Below are 24,891 nucleotides of genomic sequence, written 5' to 3' on the forward strand. Positions count from 1 at the left end.
AAATCTGCAATCCCCCAATTACGACATCACCATGTACATCCCACTCATCTCCAACTAATTTTCAACAGGCAGTACATTCAGCAAACTTCAATCAATCAGTGTTTATTGAGCATGGCTCTTCACCCTAGAGGGTATCCAGGTGGTAGGGTCTCACTGGTCGCAGTCGAAAAGTTAGATCTTGAGTACCCTTCTGAATGCCGCAAGCGAGAGAGAGAGAGATGTTCGGAAGTGGAGGAGTGGGTTGGTCCAGGCCTTGGTGGCGTGGTAGGAGAATGACCTTCTCTGGGTTCGTCCCGTGAGGAAGGATGCAATCCATTTGAGGGTGTCCACCTGGACGGCGATTTGGAGGAGTCTTTTAATGAGGGTGTGGTGGGATATGGTGATGAATGCTGCTGAGAGGTCGAGGAGAATCAGGGCCACTGTTTCTACATGGTCATGGACACTTGTGATGTCATCGGTAGCGGCGATCAGGGTGGTCTTGGTGCTGTGGTTGGCCGGTGGGTAGGGAATCGAAGATTCTGTACATGTTGGATATCTTGTGAAAGTAGTCTGGTAGGGTGTCACAGAGTTTTTGGGATGGATGGACTGTGTTCTCTGTGGCTGATGGGCAGGTTAACTCTGACAATGCTGAAGAGTTCCTTACTGTGGTTGGTGCCTTCTTCAATACGGTCTGTCAGGGCATCTTTTTTTGTGTCCTTGATGTGTCAGTGCTATATGTTGAGGGCTGACTTGAAGGTGGCTCGGTCTGAGTGGTCTCTGGTGGTCCGCTATCATCTTTCTAATCGTTTGCAGTTACGTTTGATGGTCTTGATTCCTGGTGTACCAGATGGCATGTGTTGTGGATCTGCTTGTTTTGGCTGGCTTCATAGGGCCACTGCCGGCGCAGTTGGTGGGGATCCAGGTGGAGAAGTTTTGGATGGCCTGTTCCAGGTTGGTTGCAGTTTCAGGTAGGGGGGTGTTGGGGGCACCCGTCCACTGGGTCCCAGTCACTTTGCTCCATCTGTGGATGGAGGAGCTCGGGCATGGTGGTGATGCTCAGGGAACCTGTGATGGTGAAGTGTAAGATGGCGTGGTCAAGCCAGGTGAGATCGGTGACATGGCTGTATTTGACTCCGTCACGCGATGTGAAGATCAGCTCCAGCGTACCTGCTGCACTGTGTGTGCAGGTGGTGACCAGTTGGGTAAAGTCGATGTAGCTCATGTTTTCACGAGGGTGTTGGAGTTGGGGTCGTCGAGGTGGAAGTTGATGTCACCGAGGAAGATGCAGTGCTTGGGGTTGACAGCTCAAGGGGCTAGGAATTCTGAGATGGCGTTGCAGAAGCTGGGCCATGGTCCTGGGGGGGTCTGTAGGCGAGAGTGCCTCTGATGATCATCCTGGCGTCTGTTTAGGTTTGGAAGTAGAGGTGTTCCATGATCGATGTGATTTCGTCTTCCGTGGTGGTACAGCGTAGGGTTTCCTTGTGGATGATGGCAATGCCTCCTCAGTGTTTGTTGTTGAATTTGCGATGTATCATCTTGTAGCCATTGGGCATTGCAGTGGAAATGTCAGGGGTTGAAAAGAGGTTGAGCCAGGCCTCTGAGATGAAGGTCACGTCAGGGGTGAGGTTGCTGATGGTTTCCAATCTGCTCTAACTAAACAATATACTGCATAGTACCATATATATCCTCACATCTTTCCTGAGGCATTTATCCCCTAAAGAACCAGGCATTACACTTTAACACGCTCCTGGTTCCAACTCACCTGTAACTCACCTAGGTCTCTAACAGCCCCATTATCCCCGATGCTCCTGCACATTACTCCTCCGCTCTTCACCAGTCCTTAAACCCCCACACCTCAGCCCTCTGATCTGCCTCCTGTTGCATGCCTATGAGTTGCTCTTGGCCTGGCCCTTACACCCTAGGTATTGCTGTGTGACGGATTCACCACCAATGTTCTTTTCCTGAGATCAAACACATTCTGTGTGAAAATAATATAAATAGCTGACTGCACAGATTACCACCTCAAAACTCTATGACCCACGGTTTCACAGATTTCCCTTTCTACTGTTAGCATCAAACAATGAGCCAGGAACTTAAACAAACCTTATGGTTTCACACCATCTACTGTCTCCCAGGTCATAGCCCTCTCTTCCTTGAGTACTTGAATGACCTCATTACTTCATTGACACCTGATTGTTCTACAAATATTTTCTGCCCATGGAGAACATGCCATGGAATATCCCAAAAAGATCTTCTGAAATCCAATCTTTATACCCTCAAAGCCATTCCACATACACCAGCTAGCCCTGTCAAGGAGACAGAAAGAATATAGAAAAACCTGCCCGACCTACATCGCTTTTTCATCATCAGTCAATCCAGGAAAAATAAGATATAACTTCATTCAAAGACAGATCAAATATATTTATTTTTCAATTCATACGTTTCTATAACATTTATATAAACAAATGCATGTATCCCCATGCCCACATATATAAGCACAACAATTTATTAATGTGTCAAATTATCATTCTTATACCAAGAATGTTTTTATCCTACCACAATGAATCTACATCTGTAAAACAAACACCTGCACTGTTCCACCATATTAAATCATCATCCAACCCAATCACACCACTCTCATCATTGCTTTCTATTTCTTTTGCATATTTCCATGTTTGTAGAAGCCAATCTAGATTTCTCTATGTGTTTGGTTAATTTGTTTATAGACACATTTCCAGCTTTCTTTCTTTGAGACCATGGAGAGTACAGACTCGTGTTTCAGTGAAGATAAAACATAAAGACAACATAACTCCAGCTCTATAAAAACTGCACTGAATCCCCTTGAAGCCAGAGCTGATTTTGAGATGGCTTGCATCACACATAAAGCACTAGATCTTGACTTCCAAAGGTATGCACTTCAGGAGGGGAGAGCAACACCAGAGGTAAATCTTGCCTTCTACTGGAAAACCCTAAAACCAAAAAAGATAAAGACACTGAAGCAGGGAGTCTCCCATCAAACCCAAGAATTTGGAATTAAGTCCCAGAAAATAATAAGCCTGAATCACTCACCTGCTATAATTTTGAGAGGCCCTAATTTTGCATCTAGCACTCTAGATACTGGCTTACGGACGGATGGATCCCAAAGTCCTATTTCCCAACAACCAAGGGCCATAACCTCAGTTTATCCCGGACTCATCAGGATATCCTAAAACAAGCACACTGCCTCTGTGATTTTTAGGCGAGGGAGCTGTTTTCCCTCATACACTCTCTTGGATCCTTAATAAGCATTACTTGTCATATGCAAGCAATAAACTTCATGAAATGAAGAGCATTGTCTTATTATGAAGACTGCAAGTACTGACCTACCATAAACTGTACAAAAAACACTGCAAACAAAGACTTATCTCCCCCACAGTTACCATCTTCTTTAACAATTCAGCAAAGCCTAAGGTCAACACTTGCCGATCACAAACAAAGTGCACTGAATACAAAAGTGAATGGTGGTTTGCTTAACATCCATGGGATAAAAAGCTTAAATGGCATTACCAGGCTGGGCCCATTGCCTGCGCAAACAAAGGTTAGATTTGTTTTGGGTTCCAAATCTATAACTAATTTGAAAAACGCCCCTGAAAGAGCAATTCTAATTACTAGCTAAAGACAGAGTTGGGGAATAAGCTCTGATCTTTTATCTGTGAAAAACATATGATCCTAGCATGTAGCAGTATATTATTCATCTAAATGTACAATTTTTGTACAGCAGCCACACTGAGGTAGTTTCAGAGCATCATGGGAGAGACTCAGCACGATTTACGGCAAGTCCAGGTAATCTATGTAGAGGAGACTGACGTTTGTGGGCAACATCAGATGTCTCTAAAGCCGCTAGGCAGAACGAAGTGTTACACTAGGTACACTGGTGTGCCCATGTATAGTCATTCTCGCATATTCACTGCCAAAATAACTTAGAAACTATTTATATGTATGATAAGAGCATATGGATTTAATTTCCCAAAATTAGTGTTGTGCTTCCCCCTAAAACGCCCCAGACACTGGACAGCATAGGACAGACTGCCCTTGATGAAGCTGCAAACTGGGCACCTTTAGATGTGATGTGATTTAATGAAAGAGCCATTTAGGGGTACCATGCATACCATGTTTAGGCAGCTGAAGGTGTCACAGCTAGAGGGAAAAGAGAAACAAGCATTTACAATGCAATGGTCTCAGCATTATTAAAGGTAGAGCTATTGGCATTGCTCATAATATTTTCTTTTTTGTAATCAAAAATAAATGGCATTGTCATTGACATTGCCAATAGCTTAATCGTTAAATAAATGACATTGTCATTTACGTCAATATCTTAATCGCTCGCAAATGCATGACTTATTGCATTTACGCCCACACAGAGCCCCCCACACACACACACACACACACACACACAGTCACCCCCACAGTCATTCATATAGAGCCACCTACACAGAGCCACTCTCACACAGACAGAGCCACCCACACATAGAGCCACCAACAAAAAAAGCTATCCACACACACACACAGCGACACACAGAGCGCCACACACACACAGGGCCAGAGCGCCACACACACACAGGGCCAGAGCGCCACACACACACAGGGCCAGAGCGCCACACACAGACAGAGCCACACACAGACAGAGCCACACACAGACACACATCTTGTCACCTGCACAAAGGAAAGGACAAAAATGCACACAGGCTTCGATCAAACACCTTCCAGATTAACTGCCCAGACTGCAGCAGCACGCCCAGCTTCAGACCCAGCACTTACCCACCAAATACACTTCCGCTACAGAAGCAGCACTGGCTGGTGAGACTAGCCAGCCACCAGGGTAAAACCAGACAGAGCAGATGTTCGAGATGGCCACTACCCACAAGACAAGGAAGCCACCAATTTCCAGGACAGGGGTCACCAAGACTAACTATTAGGCAGTCAAAGCTCTAGCCTGTAGAAGGGGCATTCCAAAAACCACTTGTAACCCAACCGTGTCCTCTCACAGCCGACACAGCCGACACAGCCCACACAGCCCACACAGCCCACACAGCCCACACAGCTCACACAGCCCACACAGCCCACACAGCTCTCACAGCTCTCACAGCCCACACAGCCCACACAGCTCTCACAGCTCTCACAGCCCACACAGCTCTCACAGCCCACACAGCTCTCACAGCCCACACAGCTCTCACAGCCCACACAGCTCTCACAGCCCACACAGCCCACACAGCTCTCACAGCCCACACAGCTCTCACAGCCCACACAGCTCTCACAGCCCACACAGCTCTCACAGCCCTTTCAACCATCGGTTTCTTCGAATCATTACTTCATTGTATGCAGACAATACAGTTACCAACAAGAGTACAACAACTCCCAAAGGTGTGTTTTGGGGGGAGGGGGGTGTAAACAATGCAGATTAATATCCGGGATATAAGACACGCGCCTTACCAATAGGTGGTATGGCAACAAGGTACAGCAAATCCAGCACGTAATAACTACCTCAACATAAATCGCTTGATATCCAAACGAAACCAGTCGCCCACGAGGGAAAGGGCACGGCTCGCACAGAGCCTGCGTCGTTTACAGTGAGCCATCCAAAGGAACCACTTCTAAGGTGCAATGCAGTAGCCAGACAGACCAGGCAAAGGGAATCTAGAGGGCATCTTTTTTCTGCTGGTCTCAGCATCCACTTGAGGAACGGATGCATATATACAGGGATTAAAGAGGTTTCAGTGAATGACGGATGTGGTAGAGCCGATGTTAACGGCAAGTCCGTAAATCTGGCCAACGGTGTTTCGTAAAAACAAGACTGGCAGATAATGGCAGTTAAAACTGACTATTATTGGCAGGGAGGCAGTGGTCATCACATGCACTTTCGTGGCAGGGCGACAAAAATGCCAAACCCTAGACCATAGGACAAGTTGAGTGGAACATCGTATTTAAACTGCCTCTGATAAGGCAAACTACTCGGCAAACTAAGTATAACTTAGTTATGGATCGCCAATTAACTGGGAAAATGTAGGGGCACAACAATAACATCTCATGCATGCGCTAAACGGATTTGTTTTATTGGTGGGTGGCAGCAACCGGCCCACGGGGGACGCCACTATGTACCGGTAAAGGAGAAGGCACTAAGCGTGCCGTCGCACACTAGGTACAGACCACGCACGTTGCAAACGGGAAGCAGCGATTCGCCTCCCACAATATCAACACACTTGAACAAACAGGCAGACACACGTCTTTGGAGAGGTCCGAGCTTCTCTTTTAACGAGGTATACGGAGACTCGCTGCATCACACCACTTAAATACATAAAACAAATCAAGAGAGAAGCACGATTAATGGACATAGAGCACAACGGCAAGCTCTCTTTGTAAGTCCGTGGGTCCGGAACTGAAGCAATCAGGGGACTACAATACAACGGGGGTTAAGGTTGGATCGCCCCCGCCACATCGGCTTTTGCACCCGCGCCGGACACCAACAAAAAACAAGCAGCAGGCAGCCAAATTAAACCCGTTGCCCTGGAGACAGACGTGGCGATCTCAGCTGTTCGCGGTGTTTTCGCTATTTCTTGCCCTCCAAACAGCCATACTCCCTCGTTTTGTTTACCCAGTTCACTGAATGTGACTCTTTTTTTATTATTTACTAGTTTTTTGGGAGCGGACTTCCGCGCGAGCCTGTAGGTGCTCGGAGAGACAGCTGCGGAATCTTCAGCGAGGGAGGCAGCGTTCGTGCATTTGGAAGTGATTAGGGGTCCTTTATAACACCCTACCTTGCGTTGTGGTTAAAGGTGTGATAGTCACGGGGTTTGTATCCCTCTCCTACGCAGAAGAGAATATCCTTTGTGATATTACCATAGGAGTATCTCTACCACCGCCTCTCCTGAACGTTATGCAGTGTCCCCGACTAAAGGGAACTTAGGGGGAACTATTTGCAATACTATTCTTGCCCTTTGTTAGTGGGTAATAAAAATCAACGATGAAGATTCAGTTCTCACCTGCTAGCGCCTTGGCCATAGCCCCTCCTAAGCCCCGGAGTCAGCTCTCGCTCACTCGACCACGAAGCAACGAGGACAGTAAGCCAGCGGCAGCAGTGATCTCCGGCCGCTGGGTAGAAGAGGCGGCGGCAGGGTCCTGCGGCTAGTGGCGCTGGGTAGAAGAGGCGGCGGCAGGGTCCTGCGGCATGAGGGGGCATCACGGAGTGGACGGAGACCAACAACAAAAAAACGGCGGCCGGCAACTTTTCGGATTGTGGTGCGTGTTCGTGCTCTTCTAAAAAGGGCATGGCTAAAAAGTGGAAAGAAGAACACGAACACACCCCCAAATCCGAAAAAGACAGCTTATTTGGAGGGACGGCTCTCTCCTCCAATGGCTGGCCTCCGTTTAGGAAGCCAGCCAATGGAGGAGAGACGAAAAGAGAGGCGGGATAAAGCAGCCACTTTAAGAATCAATAATTCTCCAGACTTCCGGTCTTGGCCTACGGCCAAGTCTACGGTCCCTCGACCTAAAAAAAACTGGATTATGCTCCTGACAAGATGGCCAGAATGATGGGCCTCATTAGTGGCACACAGGCAGAACAAAGAATGCCTACTGTCTGTAACTCTCCCTTCTGCATTGCTCAGACATTTAACCAGCAACATCAAATCATCTATTTGTAAAAGTCACAAATGCTTTGAAGATAATACATGTTGCTCTTTCTGCTTTTAGGAATAAAGAATAGGTGTTTGAATTCAACAAGGTCTTGGTTGTTGATTTAATAATAGCTATTCCCAATTAATCAGACCTTCCTAGGTCAGTTCTGGCTCTCTCCCCTGCTATACCCGCCTTCCACAGAGTAAATCAGTCAACTGCAGGAATTATCACACACCTCCTGAAGAGACTGCAGACCATTCAGAACTCAGAGGCCAGACTCATCCTCAGCTTCCCTACACCGACCCACATCACTCCTCACCTGAAGAAACTCCACTGGCTCCCCGTCCACAAGAGATTCAAATTCAAGATAGTTTCAGACTCACGCCTACAAAGCCCTGAACAACCAAGGACCAGAATACAACAACCACCGCATGAACTTCCGCCAATACTCTAGACTCCTGTGCTCCGCCTCCCTCTTCCTCGCTCACACCCAAAGCATTCGCCGAATCAACAGTGGAGGACATTCCTTCTCCTACCTCGCTGCGAATTACTGAAACAGTCTCCCCCTCCATCTCCTGACCTCACCCTCCCTCCTGGAATTTAGACGGAGACTCAAGACCTGGCTATTCAACTTGTTGATGTCACCCGAGCAGCTGGGCTCTCAGCACCTTGATACCCTCGCGGGAGATAGCTACACTTTATAAATCCTGGTTGATTGATTGATATGCATACGTAGAAAAAAACATACATAAGCGAAAAAGCACTATTAAAATACAGGCAACTCAGTCAGGTTTAAGGAAGCAGGAAAACATATATACATATGTAGGGACTTTTGCCGCCTTATTCGTAGAAAACGCAGAAATGTTCTACAAAGCCCTCATAACCCCCACATTTGCCTATCTGACTGACATGCTCATCACATCTGGAACACCTGCAGCCATCACATAAGACTGGAAACTAATAAGCACAAAAAAGAAAGAAGGCGGCAACAGGCATTTTCCATGTATGCAATCAGGATCTGGAAAAACATCCCTACATCCGTCGGGGCATCCCCACCCCTGATTCAACTTAGGAAGGAGATGAAAACACAACTCTGCGGAGGTACTACTTCAGGACGAATAACACTCCACCTCAGCTCTCAGAACCCAGTTTCTCTTCCAATAACATTTTTACTTTATCCATGCCTTTGAATCTGGACATCACACCAATGCCTACAGTCAACACACACACAAACACACACGTTATAAGTGAAACTAACGGACTACATTTTTCAAAAAACGTTCAAACCTGCTAGATCCTCTCAAGCTAATTCTAATCTTTGCAGTATCCCGACCATCTCCTTTGCCCGAACTTAAGATTAGCCTTATTCTACCCTGGCACCATCAATCAGGAACATTATCCCTATCGTCCCTAAAAGCCTTAACACCCCTTCACCAAAACAGGCTTGTCAGAGTTGCGCTGTTTGCTTCACAAGTGCAGATCTGCAATCAAACACAAGCTGGAAATTTCAGAAACCAACAATCTTCATAATGTTGATATACTTTTCCTCACTGAGACCTGGTTCAACGACACCTCTCATACTATTTTCTATCTTCTGCTACCCACAGACTATTCCATTATCAGAAATGATAGAGTAGATAAAGTGGGGGAGGTGTTGCAGTTATCTTCACAAAGTCCCTTAACTTGAAGATTTTTCCCAACAGACCGTAAATTTGAATGCCTTTCTCTGGAGCTTTAAGTACAACACTGCTCCCCTTTCAGGTTTCATGCCATTTATCACATGCCTTGTGACTGCACCGCCTTCTTGGAGGAATTCACCAACTTTGCCAAAGACCAATACTCTCAAAGTGACAGATTCTTCTGGGAGACTTTAATCTTCACTGGGGCTCTAAAAGGCTAGCCACTTTTCTCTCAGTAAATGATCTTATCCAACACTGCACAAAACCGACACACTCTAAGGGCTCCATTCTTGACCTAGTTATATCCAAAGCAGATATGCTAACTATTACTGACCCTATTCAAGTAGACTGGTCTGACCACTTCCTCACCCCCCTTCTCGCTGCACCTATCTCACACTGTAACTCTTGGCCAACCTAAAAGGACTACTACCTGGTTCTGTAATACCAAAAATATCGACTATGGTATTCTGTGCAATTCTGCTATGGTATCACTTCCAATGTTAGACCCCAACTCTGATGCCAACGATCTTACCTCCCAATGTCTCTCCAGTCTTGCAGTCGAAATTGAAAACGCTGCACCACTTCAAACTAAAATGAAAAGGCCTACTTCTGCCGCACGATGGTTCAATAAATCCCTATATGAAGAAAGGAAGAACTTGAGGTACCTGGAGAAAAATGGAGACAATCTCCTTCCACCACTATTCTCTCTGATCTATGTTCAGCAAGATCGAACTACCACAAACACATCTTCCCCAAAAAGCGTTGCACTTCAGAACACCCTTGACTCAACCAAAAACAGACCTAAACAAGCACTGGCGTTGCCAATAGGTCTCGCAGTAGGAAAGTTGGAGCTATTGGTTTTGTAAATGACAAAGCCCTTTATGTTTTTAAAATGAAAACAAAAATAAAAGACATTGTTATTTGCAATTGTAATAGCTCAAACTCTTGTGAATGCGAGACCTGTTGCATTGCAAATGCTTGTTTGCATTTGTCGCTATATTTTTTGCCATTTGTGTGCATATTTCACGTTTACGAAATAAATAAACTAAAGCATTGCTCACTCAAACACTGTTAATGCTGGTTTTAATAATATTTGTTTGAGATCATCTTTAACCAATGTCAACCCTCCAGCCCCAGATCCCATGGCGCTGAATACGCAAACTATACACAAAGAAGAGTTTGGCTTTTAAGGACTTGTACAGCGGACAAGATTGGCCTTCGTATACTTGTGCTTCGCTTACGTAACCTTCAGGGGGTCACGTTATTCAGCGAGATGAGGGGAGAACATTTGCAGCGCTTGCCTTTTACTTGTCCTAAAGTTAGTCAGAGTACTCAGACCATTAGAAGTTAAACGCTTGCATTTGGCTGTGTCGTTTCCATTAGCGAGTGTCAGGAAGCGAATTTTAACTATGCATTATGTATTCCTCCGAGTTTCTGTTTGTTTGACCCGTTTCCACACCTGGTTTTCCTTGTGTTTTCCGCATTGTCTTACAGGGGTGTACATGGACTGGTTTGGTGTTGAGCGTGTGTTGACTGCATCAGCAGAGCTGAAAGTTTCACTACAAAAGCAGTGATCTGCAGCGGTGCACTCACCTGGCAGTGCAGTGCAGCACAGCACACAGAGCGAGAGAAAAGAAAGATGGATGACAAACGCTAATTGCCCTTTTTTGGAAGCAACGGATCTGTTATGTTCAATGACAGAGTTAAAATACTTCAAGCACTCTGCGGTTTCAGGATAAGCATTCAACTTAACTTTCCAAAGAAGTGAAGGTGTTTTAGTGATAAAATCCGATGACGTCAAAGAGAAGCTAAAATAATAATGCATTCACTGCAGTACCTAAATGCAAAAATACACTGCATCGGGGCCAATGAAAGGTTTAAACGTGCTAGATTAAACAAACAAAAAAAACAAGCATTGACCGTGCGAGCGGCCGTGAGCCGCGATATGTGGTGGGGGAGGGGGAGAAGGAGGAGTTGTGTGCGTGAGCGCAGCAAACAGGAAACAAGAGCGCCGGGAAACTGAAAGTACGGCCGGCCACCGGCCAGCCATGAATAATTAGGGGAGGAGAAGCCGCATAGCACACGCTGGGAGAAGCCCTTTGATGTGCTTGCGGCCGTGAAAAAATGCAATTAGGAGGGAGGGAGGGAGGGAGGCTGATGCACGTGCTTGTTTGGTCACGTGATTCACGTGAACTCAAAGAAAACCGCACCAAAAAGCCCTTGGTTTGACGAGCATTTTGAGCACTTGAATTCTCGCTCCGCTCAATGCACATGCGCATTGATAGGTCGCGAGACCTAAAAACTATCGGACCTCATCAAAAGTACAAAAATCTCTCCCTCAACCATCAAGTTTGACAACTCTCCAAAGAAAGCAGCAGAATCGCTCTATTCTTTCATGAAAAAGTGAAATCGCTGGTGGATCAGGTCATTCACCCTACCCCCCTAGAGGAGCACAAATCCTTAGTCGCATGGCAGAACTTTGACGTCATCACTGAAGATGCCCTTCTCAAAAGCATTCTTGAAACAAAACCCTCTAACCATTCTTTCGACCCAATATCTAGTGACATAGCCATGGACTTCCACACCCACACACTTTCCTATTGGACAAGTCTGGTTAACCTCTTGCTCAACCAAGGGTGCCTTCCTGTTGCCCTTTAAAAAGGACAGGTCACCCCACTTATTAAAAAAAAAAATGCTGATGCGAATGACCTCAACCACTTCAGCCCTATCACCAACCTCCCTTTTCTTGCAAAAATCTGAGAAAGATGTGTAGCTAAACAACGTTCCCTAAATATCAAGGATAACAACCTTCTCGACTAATTCCACTCTGGCTTCATGCAAGACTGCAGCACTGAAAAAGCCCTGCTTCAAGTGATAGACGATGCTCTGCGTGTACCTGACTCAGGGAAGTTTTGTCTCTTGATTCTTCTTGACCTTTCCGCAGCCTTTGACACTGTTAATCACAACACAACAATTGATCAAAACAGCTAACAGCCTTTCAATCTAAAGGGTGGTATATCTACCCTCTAGGCTTTATCCTCGTGACCACTTTGTTCAATCTTTACTGGGAACCGTTGGGAAATCTCTTTAAAAAATCTGGGATCCATTACCACCTCTATGCTGATGACAAACAAATATACCTTACGGTGTCTTCCGCACACAACATCTCAATCCTCAACACCACTCTGAACTCTATCCAAAATTGGATGTCAACTCATTCTGAATCCTTCCAAAACTGAATTCCTTCTCTTTACCTCACTCTCTGTTCAATCCTGGCTGGACAAGCTGAATTTACTTAATAACAAACCTATTTCTGGGGGGCGCTAGAGGGCCCCCTTGCGGAATGGCTGGCTAGCGTGTCAGCTCCGCCGGACGGTCGCGCGCCTAGCGACATTTAACCCCTTAAAACCCCACCAAAAACAGCGGCGATTATAAATATGGGCATCGGAATGTGAGGCCGACATCTCCCGAAACAGAAATACGACTTGCTGAGCAAGGAAAGAAAAGATCCAGCCCAAAACCCGGAGTCCTCGCTGATGCATCACAAAATGGCCGCTTCGGAAGCTCGGCGAACCGGAGCTTTCAACGACACCAAGCGCAGCGGGACTCCATTTAACACCCGGCGCTGCTTGGTAAGTGGTTGCTAACCACCGTCGAGAACTCGGCAGGGCTCTTGTAAGACCCCGGGACACAGCGCCACAGAAAATCGGCGTGCGTTCCACTGAGGGCAAGATGGCGGCGCCCGTGGAACGCACAAGACTGGCGGCAGCGACGGACGTTCCCGCCGGACAGACCCCCCTCGTAGACCGGCTGAGGCACTCGCATCTGTAGAACGACAGAGGCGGGAGGATCCCGGCGCTTTCTATTTGTGCCACACATCAACACCTACGCGGCGCACTGACAGCGGGGTCCCCACATGAGGAAACGGAGGGAGCCGCGTGTACACCACAACCGAGGGTACACAGACGGGATATAACGCACACGGCGGCGCCTGATCTCTACACGCGCTGTCTTTAACATAGCGCCGGCTCCACCAACTATACGAGGACGGCCCCCCCCACAGTGGGAAGTGAGAGTGTGGGCTGTTACCCTCGATGTGCCCCAAAGAGACCAGCAAAAGGTGACACCTGCCGCACCGGACAACAGAGGCCTCGTCCGGGATCAGATTGCATCCGAGCGTGCGGTAGCCCGCTGATGACCACACATACGGTGAGAGGGGGAGCTGCGGCAACAGCGCCTCGTGACATCTCCACAGCCAGCACGCCATCGGGCAGCAGCCCTAAAACAGCAGAACAGCACCCGTCCAAACAGCACCTTGAAATGGGGAAGCCTGACCGGAACCAAACTAAGCTCCAGTTCGAGAAGCGGAACCAAGGTAGAAATAACACGACAGACGCGGAGATGGACGGGGGCCTGGAGACACCAGAGGGCACGGGCATGGAGTCGGTGCTGAGGGCGATACAGCAGAGTTTGCAAGAGATGAACGGAAAGCTCGACAACGTGGTGCAGAGGGTCGACAACATGGCGGCGAAAATTGAACAGCACGACGGGCGCCTCACGGAAGCAGAACAGCGAATCTCGAGGCTTGAAGATGAGCAGAACACCACGACCAAGACCTGCGGGGCCCTAGAGAAAACAGTGGAAATCCTGCGAGTCAGGGTGGAGGACCAGGAAGCTAGGTCCAGGCGGAACAACGTTCGGATTTCGGGCCTGCCGGAATCCACAAACACAGGGAAAATGGAGACTTATATAGAAACCCTGCTGAAAGAACTATTTAGAGCTGAAAATCTGTCACCAGTGTTCCTAGTGGAGCGTGCACACCGGTCACTGGCGCCTGTGCCGAAACCCGGAGCCACCACGCGCATGATCATTGCCCGCATGCTTAATTACAGGGACAGAGACACGGTCCTGAGACTGGCGAGAGAGCTGGGGAAAATTACTCACCAGGGAAACACTCTAGAGTTCTACCCAGACCACACCATGGCGGTGCAACAGGCTCGGAAAGAATTCGCTCCTGTCAAAAAGAAGCTAAGAGAACTTGGCATGGAGTACGCCATGCTGTATCCGGCAAAACTCAAAGTCATCACCGGCGGGAAACCTGTCATACTACAAACGGTGCAGGCAGCACAAGAATATGTCAAGCAACAAGGGAAGCGGAGAAAACAGCAAGACCGAAATGAACCGACGAGTGATGTGGAATGAGTGAAATAGACCGCTATCGAGCCGGAGGAATTTACGTACTTCAATTACAAGACACGGTTATCTTTGAACGCTGTTGCTTGCAGACAATCACATGGACCATGATGGCAACGTGGGTGGCGGCAACTGGACCGGAAAAGCACTCACGAACTTGCTGTGAGTACTGTCCCTGTGTCTGAGATGCCGCGGAGGTGCTGTTCCGGTTGTAAGTATACGCAGTGCTGTTGTAGGCGAGGAGGGCCAGCTACTGGACTGAGTGGCAGTGGGTAGGTGGCTGCGACCCTGACCGGCCTTGTTAATCGACTACTTGCTGAGCGAGAGACACTGCGTGCATTGCTTAGCGTCACCCCGCATATGCGCTGGGACTAGAGACAAAGGGGAGGCCAATGTAATGGAGAAATGGCATTTCAGCGATACTAACTATGTTGAATGGGGAAACGGGGTTGAAAGAAATCACACGCAAGTTATTCGCTAGAAAAGCGCGTTTGCGACCGTCCACATCCACTATGTGGATGGAGATGTGTGAACCTGGTGACACCCCTAGGAGGGTGTACCCCGAACTATGTTGGACGCAGAAGTTACTGTTAAAGTTAAAGTTAATTCAGGGATGGCTTTGGCAAAGTTTGGGCGCTAAAGTGGGTGGGGGGGGAATGGGAAGACCAAAACCTAACCGACTGCAACCTCTGTGTCTGAGAAGCATGGCGAACTCCTTGGGAATGCACTGTCATGTGAATAATGTTAGTATTCAGCAAATGATGTTGTCAATTCTGAATGATGTACGGTACGACAACATGCACACGCAATATAACAAGCAGACTGGATTTCTGCAGTGGATAATTTATCACCAAACACGTACGCATGTCACGTAGGAACACGCTGAAGTTTATCACTTGGAATGTGAGGGGTCTAGGCAACCCGAAGAAGATCAGGCGACTGTTTGCTTATTTTGATAGATTGCAAATTAACATTGTTTTTTTGCAGGAAACACACTTAGAACGTGATGGCACCTCAACACTGGGGGCAAGATGGGCTGAGACGGTTGTTCACTCTAGCTACTCAACATACTCAAGAGGAGTGAGCAAATTAATCAGGAAGGGTACGGGCTTTGAAATTACCGACATACACAGAGACACTGCTGGGCGGTGCGTGCTACTAGCTGGCAAGCTTAGGCGGCAACAGATTCTATTGGTGAACACATATGGCCCTAATGTGGATGACCCGGGGTTTTTTAGCAAGGTATGGCACAACATCACAAACATGCCAACACCCCATGTACTGTGGGGAGGGGATTTCAATGTCACGATGCAGGACACACTAGACAGAGCAGCACACACTTTGGAACAACATGGTAATGCTAGGACAATGGTGAGGGACGCCATGGAGGACCTACATTTGGTAGATTTCTGGAGGGTTCGTAACCCCGGGGTGGCAACGGCGACACACATAAACGTGGCGAACAATAGTTGGTCCAGGATAGATTACTGGCTGGGCGCTCAAGAAGTACTCTCATGGGTGTTAGATGTTACGCACTTGCCACGTACACTATCGGACCACAGTCCGGTACTATTAGAAGTAGACATCCCGCACTACGACCCACCACCCTTCACCTGGCGTTTTCAAGCGGCTGCTTTGAGAGACCCAGTGTACGTCGACACAATACATAAGGCAATAAAAGAATACTTCGATCTTAACAGCCCAACCACAGAAGACCCAGGTTTGCTGTGGGAGGCCTTCAAGGCTACAATCCAGGGAGTCTGCCTTAGTACAGCCTCTGGCATCCTCAAGGATATCAGACATCAACTACACACACGGGAACAAGCCATTCACGCCCTAGAACAGCCATACACACAAACGGGAGACATCAAACTCTTGGGGGAAATTCAATCACTGTTGACGGAACATGCTAAATTTGCGACAGACGAGCTACAATATGTGACTAAACAAGCTACTGCGAGGAGGTATGGAGAAGGGGGTAGACCGGGCAGGGAGCTGGCCGCAAAGATATGCGCAGGCAAAACACCGCAAAATATCACATCCATAACCACTAGCACCGGGGAGGTGATCACGGACACCAAGGGTATACTGCGAGAATTTATGAAAACATATGGCACGTTATACGAGGCACACCCCTCGCCGTCGGAATTACTGAAATACATGGAGGATATCGAGATGGCATGGTTAGCTGATGGGCATAGGAAATACCTAGAACGCCCCATAACTATAGAGGAAGTCACCGACACCATTAGGCGCCTACCCAACAACAAAGCACCGGGGCCGGACGGCTTTGTAGCGGAATTTTATAAGGCATACGCTGACACGCTTGCACCACACTTAGTACAGATGTACGGGACGGCACATGAGGCCCAGACTCTGCCGGCATCGCTAAGGGAAGCCCTGCTCATCACATTACTGAAGCCTGGCAAAGACGCAGATAAATGTGATTCATACCGACCATTGTCCTTGTTAAATGTAGACACCAAAATCATAGCTAATCTGCTGGCAGACAGGCTAAAGCCACTCATGCCAATGTTAATCCGACCGGATCAGTCGGGATTCATCCCAGACAGGGCCACCACACACAACACCCGCACACTGTTCGCGTTAGCACACTATCTAGCGCCGGAAACGAAGGCAGTGGCAGTACTGTTAGACGCTGCTAAAGCGTTCGACACTATTGGCTGGCCCTTTATCCGTGCGGTGCTGGTGCGCATGGGATTCCCATGGATATTTCAGGGATGGATAGCGATGCTCTACACAAACTTGGACTGGAAAAATGAAGATGCTAGCCCTCCACCACTTATCACACAATTTTTGTGAATACAAACAGACAATTGTTTTGTTTGTATGGGCAAATTTATTTAACCCTTTTACTTAATTCTTTTTTTCTTATTTATAGAAACGTTTTGGGTGAGAAAAGGCACAAAAAATACAGACATTTACATTATTTACAGCTCACACGCATACATCTTTCAAACCACTATTACAACTGACATATATACAAGTAATCGACATATTTTTTACACACTATATATACAAGCTTCTTTATGAAGAAGAATTCCAATTTCTAAGCCACAGATAATGATTCTCTGTGGAGAGTCAAGTTATTACGACGCCCAACAAGGGTCAAACAACAAAGAGGCAACAGAAAAATAAATTGCAAATTCACTGGTTGAAAATAGTAAATCAATTATAACACAAATGTTAACTCAAAATTGCCTAATTTGCTGTTTTTTGACAACGCGTTTCGAATCGGAGTCTGATCCCAGATTCTCCTCAGGGCTCTTTAAATGAAGATTCTCAAAAATGGAAGGCGCGATCCCGCGGTGCCATTTTCAAGTGAGGGCTTTATTTTCAGAAGAAGTTCTTCAAATGTGGTAAGTGAGATCGCTACTGTTTCTTTGTGGCGCTGTGTTTATTTCACTGTTCAGGCAAAGCTGCTGCAGCCTGGTAACTGTTTTCCAAAGAGGAGACCCAATGGGTTCGCATTTCCTGCTGCCAGAACTGGAGAAGAAGAAAACAGCGTGAATCATACCAATTTCTGGGAACGTTTTGGTCCCGGCCCGCCGCCTGCGTGAAAACGAAGGAGCCACGGGCTGGCGATGCAGTGAGTCTCCTGCTTGGAAAACAGTTACCAGGCTGCAGCAGCTTTGCCTGAACAGTGAAATAAACACAGCGCCACAAAGAAACAGTAGCGATCTCACTTACCACATTTGAAGAACTTCTTCTGAAAATAAAGCCCTCACTTGAAAATGGCACCGCGGGATCGCGCCTTCCATTTTTGAGAATCTTCATTTAAAGAGCCCTGAGGAGAATCTGGGATCAGACTCAGATTCGAAACGCGTTGGCAAAAAACAGCAAATTAGGCAATTTTGAGTTAACATTTGTGTTATAATTGATTTACTATTTTCAACCAGTGAATTTGCAATTTATTTTTCTGTTGCCTCTTTGTTGTTTGACCCTTGTTGGGCGTCGTAATAACTTGACTCTCCACAGAGAATCATTATCTGTGGCTTAGAAATTGGAATTCTTCTTCATAAAGAAGCTTGTATATATAGTGTGTAAAAAATATGTCGATTACTTGTATATATGTCAGTTGTAATAGTGGTTTGAAAGATGTATGCGTGTGAGCTGTAAATAATGTAAATGTCTGTATTTTTTGTGCCTTTTCTCACCCAAAACTTTTCTATAAATAAGAAAAAAAGAATTAAGTAAAAGGGTTAAATAAATTTGCCCATACAAACAAAACAATTGTCTGTTTGTATTCACAAAAATTGTGTGATAAGTGGTGGAGGGCTAGCATCTTCATTTTTCCAGTTTATATTAGGTCCAGCTGCCCCTCTGTCCCAGGACCAAACTCCGTGTTGTTAACCTACACAAACTTGACGGCGCGCATCAGAGTAAACAGATACATATCAGAACCCATACAAATCTGCAGAGGTACTAGACAGGGGTGCCCACTATCACCAATGCTTTTCGCTCTAGTGCTGGAGCCTCTAGCCTGCAAAATCCGGCAACACTATCACCACTCAGCGATTCAAATGCCCTCCCGACCCATACACATCTCACTGTACGCGGACGACATGGTGCTGTATGTTAAGCACCCGGAACAACACCTAAATCCTCTCCTGAGGGAATATATAAAATTTGGTCACCAAGCCGGCTTACAAATAAACTGGGATAAATCCCTGGTGCTGGCACTAACAGACAGCACACAACCAACTCAACTAGACTACCCATTGGAATGGCAGGAGGAACCCACAAAATATCTGGGTATATGGTTTCACAGAGACCCTGAAGTGGTCATTAGGACCAACTATGGGCGGACGATCGCAACCCTGGAAGATAAAATAAAGAAATGGAACAGGCTTCCACTTTCATTGGCAGACAGAGCAGCGATAGTGAAAATGGTGCTATTACCGAAATTTCTTTATCTATTCAACAACATCCCTATAAAACCTCCCGCTGCTGTCTTCCGAAATATCAGGACGCTTGTGCTCAATTTGCTGTGGGCGGGCAAGCAGGCGAGGATGGACCTGCGCACCATGACATTGCCATACGCTAGGGGGGGGTTCAAAGTACCAGACTTTTACCTATATTACTTATGCGCTCAGGCGCAATACGCACACTTTTGGTATCATGAAGTGCCCTTCCTGACACATGTGGCGGTAGAGGCGGGGGACACTGACCCGATCCCTTTGGCAAATATACTCACGCACAAACGCACCAGGCTACATGACCGGGATATTAACACAGTCAACGCGACCATTGAGGCGTGGAGACTAATAGGCAAGGAGGCAAATTGTCTGCCACTATACGCACCCACACTCCCACTGGCGCATCACCCGGCCCTCTCGGTGACACAGGAAAAGGTGGGCATGGATCTGTTCCGGCGGGCCGGAATAGACACATTGGGGGACCTATACAAAGATGGGGAATTTCAGACACTCGATAAACTACATTACATCACAAACCCATCTCAACTGTTTACTTTTAACTTCTACAGGGTACATAGAGCAATACGTGAACACTACCCGTCATATCCAGAAGAGCCTTGCACCCTTACAACTACTCTTGACCACACCCAAAGCCTCTCACATGGTATCCAAGCTTTATGCAAGTACACAAGGGGCGGTGGGAAACACCACACTCAAGGCCAGGGACAGGTGGAGCGCTGGGCTAGCGGAACCCCTGACAGAGGTAGAATGGGACTCCGCATGCATGCTTACGGGTATGCTGACACCTAACGGGAATTTGAAAATAATACATTACAAGTATTTGCATCAGGAATACCACACCCCTCAGAGACTGCACAAACACGGCTTACGGGAAGATTCAAACTGCTGCAGGTGTAAACAAGCAGAGGCCGACTTCATGCACCTAGCATGGCACTGTAGAAAGTTGGCGGGCTATTGGGAGCAAGTCACACAGGTTTTGAACGAAATGTTGGGGGTTAACATGCCATGTGAAGCAAAGATCTGCCTATTGGGTATAACTCCGCACCTGAGAGCATTGAAGCGTAAATTCTGTGCTGTCGCACTCCTGTTAGCTAAGAGAAGGGTGTCAATCCACTGGAATAGTAAAAGGACACCAGAGGTGAAACGCTGGATTGAAGACATGGTATATTGTCGAGACACGCTCAACACATACGAGGTGGAACTGCCAATCGGCTCTAGGCCCAAAGACTACTGGGGATACTTACGTGACTATTTACTTGAGCATGGCACGTCAGATTCAGAAGCTGAAGTTGTGTGAATGAACGCATGATGGTGACAACACAGGACGAACAATTGTACGGTGCAGGCTCTTAGGAGGGAGGATGCTGTGATGCAGAGGGGAGGATGCAGGGGGAGAACTACAAGTTGGGGACTGTACAGTTAAGTTAAGTTTCAGTTTAAGGGATCAAAAAACTGAGAAAACGTAAGATTATTGATGTATAAGGCAGCGACCATAGCACTGACGCGCGACTGGTTTCTATCTGATAATACGCCACCGGTCCGCTGGATGTCGGCTGATGGGCTGTGTACTTCTAGAACTGTTGCTAATAACCATGGTTGCAGGACGCCGGCCCGTTGAGGTTGTAGGCGAACGCACTATAGGTGATTATCGATTTGTCTTGTGTGTGATAAAAAAGTGCAATAAAATTCTTACACCAAAAAAAAAAAAAAAAAAAAAAATAACAAACCTATTTCTGTCAAGTGCGCTAAATCCCTAGGTGTCATACTAGACAAAAGGCTCAATCTACACTCCCACATCAATTCAATCACCAAGAACGCACATTACAAACGTTGCCTTCTCGGGGGGGGGGGGGGGACCTAAAAAACCTTGGTCCAATCTGTGGTTCTCTCTAGATTGGACTACTGCTATTCTCTCCTTGCTGGCCTTCTCAAAACCCCACCTTTCCCCTCTTAACTCCGTCCTCACTTCTGGGGCACGTTTCTTTTATTGGGCCAAAAGAAATTATCACATTTCACCCATATTGTTTTCTCTTCAATGGCTTCCCATTGAAGCAAGGTCAATCTACAAGACTGCCTGTGTCACCCACAAAGCATTGCACACTTCCACCCCTCGGTATCTCCCGAATAAACTCAAAATCTCAGGCAACACTAGACCTACATCAATGCAGAAAACATACTGCCCGAGCCCCCCTACTTTCAAAAAGGTAAGATTTATGGCTCAATCCCTCTCAGGCAATGCGGCTAGAATCGGGAACTCGCTTCTTCGATTACTCCAAACCACCGCCTCTATCCTCGATTACTCCAAACCTCCAACTCTATCAGGACTTTCAAAACAGATCTCTCTTTCGAAGACACTTCCAAGATTAATTCAACTCTTTTAATGACCCTCAAGGATGCTAGGCATTTACTGAAGCCCAACGTTGCAAATATGTATTCTATACCTGTACTAACCTAACTTTTGCCACTTCTTATTTTTTTTCCAAATATCCTGATTGTATTTGTAACTTGTAAGTATGTAAGTCTACTTATGTAACGTACTTGGTTCTATTGTAAAGCGCTCTGATTCCTTTGGGTAAAGTCCGCGTAATATAAAACTGCATTAAATGAAAAAAAAATATCGCATATAGCTTACAGACACATTACTAGGTGCGATTACAGGATCATTTGCAACAAAATGTGACTCTCTGTGATGGTAATCAAGTGACTCTGAAGGAAACTACAACAAATCTTCCTCAGAAGAATACATATTCTTCGTGGAATCACCAATGAGTTCTCTGTGCCTGCAAACACAGGCTCTCTTTCCTGCAAACAATTGATTATGTAACTGGGATCCATCACTTACAGTCACATTACTAGGTGAGATTACAGGATCATTTGCAACAAAAGGTGACTCTCTGTGATGGTACTCAAGTGACTCTTAAGGAAACCATAACAAATCTTCCTCAGAAGAATACATATTCTTCGTGGAATCACCAATGAGTTCTCTGTGCCCTGAGTTTGACAACATCACTCTTCCTTCTCCAACCTAGCTTGTTCAACAAAACAGAACTATGAGTAACTTCAGTAACTTGTGATGGTTCAGTAAACTTTGACTCTCCTTTTTGCACTTTGTATGTTTTTTTTTTTTACTATGACCCAATCACTTACAGAAAAAGCTTAGTTTATAGGTCTGTGAATCTTGTTGTGGTACACTTTTGACTTGAGCTGTTCTTGAATTCTTTCCTTTACATTTCGCACAATCTGGTCAGAAAACGGCAGCAGGTTAATGGGGGAGAGGATGTGTACTGAAGGCTAGATTGCCGACTTAGGTGCTGGAAACCAAGGTTCGGACTTTGGTGTAGGGCTTGGTGCTAGAAACCAAGGTTCGATCCTCGGGGTCGCGTCTATATCCTGTGATTCTGGGCAAATCACGTATCTCCCCGTGCCTGAATGTGTCCTTGTGTAACGCAACCGGTGCTTTGTGTAAAGCACTCTAATATCTTCGGGTCGAGTTCGTGTTATATAAATCTAGATTATAAAAAAAAAGGGCATGCACATAGGCACTTGTGACATTTGTTTACAATATGAAAATTGAGTACTCCATTGTACTAACCATGAACTGTCACTCGAAATAGCAAACATAACCACACATAACACAAGGAAAGATTACAAAATAAGAAGAATGAAAACGTTGCCAGTTATAGCTGAAAGAGAGAGGCCACCATGAGGAACTAGGTTTTTCACTTCCAGACAGAGATACATATGGAAGGAGCATACCTTGTGCGCGACCTATTATCCGTCCGACCTTCATGATTAGCAACGTCCGGCGGGACAGTTTAGAAGATCCTATGACCAGGTGATGCGACAAAGACTGCTACTGAGGAGCAGTAAACCGTGCACAGCTTCAGCACTTTCCGCCGTGGATTACGAAGCTGATTTAAGACTAAGGGGTAGACTTCCGCCGACGATAGCCACCCGGCCTGCACCTCGCGTATTCAGTACGTCAGTTCCCGTTCCCACGTTGAGTCCCTACTTCAGCGTCCTTAGTAACGACGAACATCACGTGATCTACGCAGCAAGCGAAAGCTTTGAGTGTGTTTTGTCCCATCATAAGCTGCGTGCGAGCTCTGTAGATTTCTTACCTTCAATATCGACTGGGGCGGGACAGGTGTGGAAACGCTTAGATGGCAGGAGAAGCCCGTGTTAGCAGGGCAGGAGGGAGGATTTTCACAGTGCGGAAGGCGTGATGAGGTCTCCATGAAATGGCAATAAGTAGTGTCCGAACGGCCGAGATAGCTGAAGTAACGGCGAATGAATAATCGTACTTACGAGTTAAGTAGTAAATTAAAGTATTTACTTCATATATAAGGCCCACAAGCAGCCATCAGAAGTAGTAGCTGTCAGGAGAGCAGCTGTTGAGTGAATGACAAGCAATCCATGACGCCAGTTAAATAGTATGCCAACATTCCATGTTACATCACAATGGGACCAGCAAGTATGTGTAATGATGCACGTTATTCCCCCAATAACTCTCGGAGTCAGATATCTGTGATGCTCTATTTATTCAAGTAGTATGATACAAGGAGCGCCAAGCATGTCCTCCGCCCAGCCTGCTCGCGCGCTAATGCCTCGCTGCGCCCCCCGCGCTCCTACGTCACCGCACGTCACGTGGCTACGTGACGTGCTACGTTAGCGCACTCACTAAATATCTCCCCTTTTTCCCAACGATCTATATGTACAAGTCCTGGCTCATGTCGTAGTCTCTGAACCTCACGGGTTGAACCACCGCCCTGCCCCTTCTCGTCAGTCTTACCGGGGACGTGGCAGTTGTTGCTTCATTTCCATTACCACTTCCTAGCGCAGCCGCGCTAGGCTCACTTTGGCTTCTATCCTCTTCGCTCAGCTGCTCCCCACTCGCTCCTTGGTCCTCTTGCCTTGTCTCACCAATGTCTAGATCCTCTCCCCCGTACTCACAGGGGTTATCGCTGCTGTTCTCACAATCTCCTTCATTTCCGTTGCCTCTCCAGCAAAGTATTTTGTTGCACCTGGCCAGGCGGTCCTGCGACCACACATTACCGTCACTCAGCAAGGCAGCCCTGCCTTTGACTTCCACTACCTGCAGGGGCTTGCTGTACTTGCTTTCTCCCTTTTTCTGAAATGTGGCCAGTCTTACTCTCACCCATTCTCCTTTTTCTAAAGCGGTGTCCTTTACATTCCTCCGCACATCGTAGTGTTTGGTGTACACTGCTTGTGCTCTCTCCAGATTGGCTTGCACCACCGCCGGTGACCACTCGCTCTTGATGACTCTTTCTTTCCATGTTCTGTTGTCCTGAGTGAAAGGCTCGCGGCCTCTGAGGATTTGGAAGGGACTATAGCCGGTGTTCGTGGGTGTTATCCTATATGCCCATACCATGTGCCAAATCTCCGCTTCCCAGTCTTTATTGTCTGAG

At 46.8% G+C, this 24,891-nt stretch overlaps 1 protein-coding gene across 8 annotated transcripts in view; it reads right to left on the reverse strand.

Moving 5' to 3' along the window:
- Window positions 1-23,425, reverse strand: part of KANSL3 (KAT8 regulatory NSL complex subunit 3) — a 535,939-nt gene extending 512,514 nt beyond the window's left edge. For 6 of the 8 annotated variants that reach the window (XM_086943345.1, XM_086943341.1, XM_086943344.1 and 3 more), the window contains exon 1: window positions 23,219-23,414. The gene's annotated coding sequence lies outside the window, so the exon portion shown is untranslated. Of the gene's footprint in view, window positions 1-23,218 lie in introns of all 8 variants that reach the window. The other 2 variants (XM_086943340.1, XM_086943342.1) reach the window with 2 other exon arrangements.
- Between the last annotated feature and the right edge of the window lie 1,466 nt (window positions 23,426-24,891).

The sequence above is a fragment of the Lissotriton vulgaris genome, chromosome 11 (assembly GCF_964263255.1).
Source record: "Lissotriton vulgaris chromosome 11, aLisVul1.2, whole genome shotgun sequence".
NCBI classification, from domain to species: Eukaryota; Metazoa; Chordata; class Amphibia; order Caudata; family Salamandridae; genus Lissotriton; species Lissotriton vulgaris.